At 29.5% G+C, this 5,500-nt stretch overlaps 2 non-coding genes across 2 annotated transcripts; both read right to left on the bottom strand.

Annotated features, from left to right (window-relative positions):
• Positions 1–5,125: 5,125 nt before the first annotated feature.
• Positions 5,126–5,244, bottom strand: LOC132970458 (5S ribosomal RNA). The gene has a single exon (XR_009672213.1). It is a non-coding gene; the product is annotated as a 5S ribosomal RNA (ribosomal RNA).
• A 121-nt stretch (positions 5,245–5,365) lies between these two features.
• On the bottom strand, positions 5,366–5,484 carry LOC132970475 (5S ribosomal RNA). The gene has a single exon (XR_009672230.1). It is a non-coding gene; the product is annotated as a 5S ribosomal RNA (ribosomal RNA).
• Positions 5,485–5,500: the final 16 nt, after the last annotated feature.

Raw genomic sequence — 5,500 nt, 5'->3', positions numbered from 1 at the left:
TTTTTTGAAGCTGAAATACTTCATGAAAATGTTCGACTTTTTTAAAGCCGAAATCCTGTCGTTAAAATTTTCTACTTTTTTGACTCCGAAATCTTGTCGTGAAAATTTTCAACTTTTTTGAAGCCCAAATTCTTCATGAAAATGTTCAACTTTTTTGAAGCCGAAATCTTTCCATTGAAATATTCAACTTTTTTGAAGCCGAAATCTTTTCATGAAAATGTTCAACTTTTTTGAATCTGAAATACTTCATGAACATGTTCGACTTTTTTAAAGCCGAAATACAGTCATGAAAATTTTCAACTTTTTTGAAGCCCAAATATTTCATGAAAATTTTCACCTTTTTTGAAGCCGAAATACTTCATGAAAATGTTAAACATTTTTGAAGCCGAAATACTTCATTAAAATTTTAAACTTTTTTGGAACTGAAATCTTTTCCTGAAAATGTTCAACTTTTTTGAAGCTGAAATACTTCATGAAAATGTTCGACTTTTTTGAAGCCGAAATACTGTCATGAAAATGTTCAACTTTTTTGAAGCTGAATTACTTCATGAAAATGTTCGACTTTTTTAAAGCCGAAATCCTGTCGTGAAAATTTTCAACTTTTTTGAAGCCCAAATACTTCATGAACATTTTCAACTTTTTTGAATCCGAAATACTTCATGAAAATGTTCAACTTTTTTGAAACCCAAATACTTCATAAAAATGTTCAACTTTTTTGAAGCCGAAATCTTTTCATGAAAATTTTAAACTTTTTTGAATCTGAAATACTTCATGAAAATTTTCAACTTTTTTGAAGCCGAAATACTGTCATGAAAATGTTAAACTTTTTTGAAACCCAAATACTTCATGAAAATGTTCGACTTTTTTAAAGCCGAAATCCTGTCGTGAAAATTTTCAACTTTTTTGAATCCAAAATACTTCATGAAAATTTTCAACTTTTTTGAAACCCAAATACTTCATGAAAATTTTCAACTTTTTTGAAGCCGAAATCTTTTCATGAAAATGTTCGACTTTTTTAAAGCCGAAATCCTGTCGTGAAAATTTTCAACTTTTTTGAAGCCCAAATACTTCATGAAAATTTTCAACTTTTTTGAAACCCAAATACTTCATAAAAATGTTCAACTTTTTTGAAGCCGAAATCTTTTCATGAAAATTTTCAACTTTTTTGAATCTGAAATACTTCATGAAAATTTTCAACTTTTTTGAAGCCGAAATACTGTCATGAAAATGTTCAACTTTTTTGAAACCCAAATACTTCATGAAAATGTTCGAATTTTTTAAAGCCGAAATCCTGTCGTGAAAATTTTCAACTTTTTTGAAGCCCAAATACTTCATGAAAATTTTTAACTTTTTTGAAGCCCAAATACTTCATGAACATTTTCAACTTTTTTGAAGCCGAAATACTGTCATGAAAATGTTCAACTTTTCTGAAGACGAAATCTTTTCATAAAAATTTTCAACTTTTTTGAAGCCGAAATACTTCATGAAAATGTTCGACTTTTTTAAAGCCGAAATCCTGTCGTGAAAATTTTCAACTTTTTTTAATCCGAAATACTTCATGAAAATTTTCAACTTTTTTGAAACCCATATACTTCATGAAAATGTTCAACTTTTTTGAAGCCGAAAACTTTTCATGAAGATTTTCAACTTTTTTGAAGCTGAAATACTTCATGAAAATGTTCGACTTTTTTAAAGGCGAAATCCTGTCTTGAAAATGTTCAACTTTTTTGAATCCGAAATACTTCATAAAAATTTTCAACTTTTTTGAAGCCAAAATACTTCATGAAATGTTCAAATTTTTTGAATCCGAAATACTTCATGAAAATTTTCAACTTTTTTGAAGCCAAAATACTTCATGAAGATTTTCAACTTTTTTGAAGCCAAAATACTTCATGAAAATGTTCAACTTTTTTGAAGCCGAAATCTTTTCATGAAAATTTTCAAATTTTTTGAAGCCGAAATCTTTTCATGAAAATTTTCAACTTTTTTGAAGCTGAAATACTTCATGAAAATGTTCGACTTTTTTAAAGCCGAAATCCTGTCGTTAAAATTTTCTACTTTTTTGACTCCGAAATCTTGTCGTGAAAATTTTCAACTTTTTTGAAGCCCAAATTCTTCATGAAAATGTTCAACTTTTTTGAAGCAAAAATCTTTTCATGAAAATTTTCAACTTTTTTGAATCCGAAATACTTCATGAAAATTTTCAACTTTTTTGACTCCGAAATCTTTTCATGAAAATTTTCAACTTTTTTGAATCCGAAATATTTCATGAAAATTTTCAACTTTTTTGAAGCCGAAATCTTTCCATTGAAATATTCAACTTTTTTGAAGCCGAAATACTGTCATGAAAATGTTCAACTTTTTTGAAACCCAAATACTTCATGAAAATGTTCGACTTTTTTAAAGCCGAAATCCTGTCGTGAAAATTTTCAACTTTTTTGAAGCCCAAATACATCATGAAAATTTTCAACTTTTTTGAAGCCGAAATCTTTTCATGAAAATTTTCAACTTTTTTAAATCCAAAATACTTCATGAAAATTTTCAACTTTTTTGAAACCCAAATACTTCATAAAAATGTTCAACTTTTTTGAAGCCGAAATCTTTTCATGAAAATTTTAAACTTTTTTGAATCTGAAATACTTCATGAAAATTTTCAACTTTTTTGAATCCGAAATACTTCATAAAAATTTTCAACTTTTTTGAAGCCAAAATACTTCATGAAATGTTCAAATTTTTTGAATCCGAAATGCTTCATGAAAATTTTCAACTTTTTTGAAGCCAAAATACTTCATGAAGATTTTCAACTTTTTTGAAGCCAAAATACTTCATGAAAATGTTCAACTTTTTTGAAGCCGAAATCTTTTCATGAAAATTTTCAACTTTTTTGAAGCCGAAATCTTTTCATGAAAATTTTCAACTTTTTTGAAGCTGAAATACTTCATGAAAATGTTCGACTTTTTTAAAGCCGAAATCCTGTCGTTAAAATTTTCTACTTTTTTGACTCCGAAATCTTGTCGTGAAAATTTTCAACTTTTTTGAAGCCCAAATTCTTCATGAAAATGTTCAACTTTTTTGAAGCAAAAATCTTTTCATGAAAATTTTCAACTTTTTTGAAGCCGAAATACTGTCATGAAAATGTTCAACTTTTTTGAAACCCAAATACTTCATGAAAATGTTCGACTTTTTTAAAGCCGAAATCCTGTCGTGAAAATTTTCAACTTTTTTGAAGCCCAAATACATCATGAAAATTTTCAACTTTTTTGAAGCCGAAATCTTTTCATGAAAATTTTCAACTTTTTTGAAGCTGAAATACTTCATGAAAATGTTCGACTTTTTTGAATCCGAAATACTTCATGAAAATTTTCAACTTTTTTGAAGCCGAAATCTTTCCATTAAAATATTCAACTTTTTTGAAGCCGAAATCTTTTCATGAAAATGTTCAACTTTTTTGAATCTGAAATACTTCATGAAAATGTTCGACTTTTTTAAAGCCGAAATACAGTCATGAAAATTTTCAACTTTTTTGAAGCCCAAATATTTCATGAAAATTTTCACCTTTTTTGAAGCCGAAATACTTCATGAAAATGTTAAACATTTTTGAAGCCGAAATACTTCATGAAAATTTTCAACTTTTTTGGAACTGAAATCTTTTCCTGAAAATGTTCAACTTTTTTGAAGCTGAAATACTTCATGAAAATGTTCAACTTTTTTAAAGCCGAAATACTGTCATGAAAATTTTCAACTTTTTTGAAGCCCAAATACTTCATGAAAATGTTAAACTTTTTTGAAGCTGAAATATTTCATGAAAATTTTCACCTTTTTTGAAGCCGAATTTCTTCATGAAAATTTTCAACTTTTTTGAAGCCCAAATTCTTCATCAACATTTTCAACTTTTTTGAAGCCGAATTTCTTCATGGAAATTTTCAACTTTTTTGAAGTCCAAATACTTCATGAAAATTTTCAACTTTTTTGAAGCCGAAATCTTTCCATTAAAATATTCAACTTTTTTGAAGCCGAAATCTTTTCATGAAAATGTTCAACTTTTTTGAATCTGAAATACTTCATGAAAATGGTCGACTTTTTTAAAACCGAAATCCTGTCGTGAAAATTTTCAACTTTTTTAATCCGAAATACTTCATGAAAATGTTCAACTTTTTTGAAGCCGAAATCTTTTCATGAAAATGTTCAACTTTTTTGAAGCTGAAATATTTCATGAAAATTTTCACCTTTTTTGAAGCTGAATTTCTTCATGAAAATTTTCAACTTTTTTGAAGCCCAAATTCTTCATGAACTTTTTCAACTTTTTTGAAGCCGAATTTCTTCTTGGAAATTTTCAACTTTTTTCAAGCCGAAATCTTTTTACAAAAATGTTCAACTTTTTTGAAGCTGAAATACTTCATGAAAATTTTCAACTTTTTTGAAGCCGAATTTCTTCATGAATATTTTCAATTGACCCACCCCCCCTTACGAAAAAGTTGAAAAAGACGATACACCCACCCCCTTGCGACAACTTTACTTCATGAACTTTTTTGAAGCCGAAATACTTCATGAACATTTTCAATTGACCCACCCCCCCTTACGAAAAAGTTGAAAAAAGACGAAACACTTGCGAAAACTTTTTTGAAGCCGAATTTCTTCATGAATATTTTCAAATGACCCACCCCCCCTTACGAAAAAGTTGAAAAAAGACAATACACCCACCCCTTGCGAAAACTTTTTTGAAGCCGAATTTCTTCATGAAAATTTTCAACTTTTTTGAAGCCCAAATACTTCATGAAAAATTTCAACTTTTTTGAAGCCGAATTTCTTCATGAATATTTTCAACTTTTTTGAAGCCCAAATACTTCATGAAAATTTTCAATTGACCCACCCCCCCTTACGAAAAAGTTGAAAAAAGACGAACCACCCCCCCTTGCGAAAACTTTTTTGGAGCCAAATTTCTTCATGAAAATTTTCAACTTTTTTGAAGCTGAATTTCATCATGAAAATTTTCAACTTTTTTGAATCCGAATTTCTTCATGAAAATGTTTCACTTTTTTGAAGCCGAAATACTTCATGAAAATTTTGGACATGTGAATATGTCTCTATATGATAAAAAAAAAACATATGATCAAAAAAATGAAAAAGCTTACAGCACCTGGTATTCCCAGGCGGTCTCCCATCCAAGTACTAACCAGGCCCTACCCTGCTTAGCTTCCGAGATCGGACAAGATCAGGCGTGTTCAGGGTGGTATGGCCATAAGCCATTATTGTGTGCAGACAGGGGCCTTTTAAAGATGTCATGCCCTTGATTCTGGCTGAATTTTTGGACATGTGAATATGTCTCTATATGATAAAAAAAAACATATGATCAAAAAAATGAAAACGCTTACAGCACCTGGTATTCCCAGGTGGTCTCCCATCCAAGTACTAACCAGGCCCGACTCTGCTTTGCATCCGAGATCGGACGAGATCTGGCGTGTTCAGGGTGGTATGGCCGTAAGCCATTATTGTGTGCAGA

The sequence above is a fragment of the Labrus mixtus genome, unplaced genomic scaffold (assembly GCF_963584025.1).
Source record: "Labrus mixtus unplaced genomic scaffold, fLabMix1.1 SCAFFOLD_205, whole genome shotgun sequence".
Lineage (NCBI taxonomy): Eukaryota > Metazoa > Chordata > Actinopteri > Labriformes > Labridae > Labrus > Labrus mixtus.
This window is presented reverse-complemented; position numbering and strand designations above follow the sequence as displayed.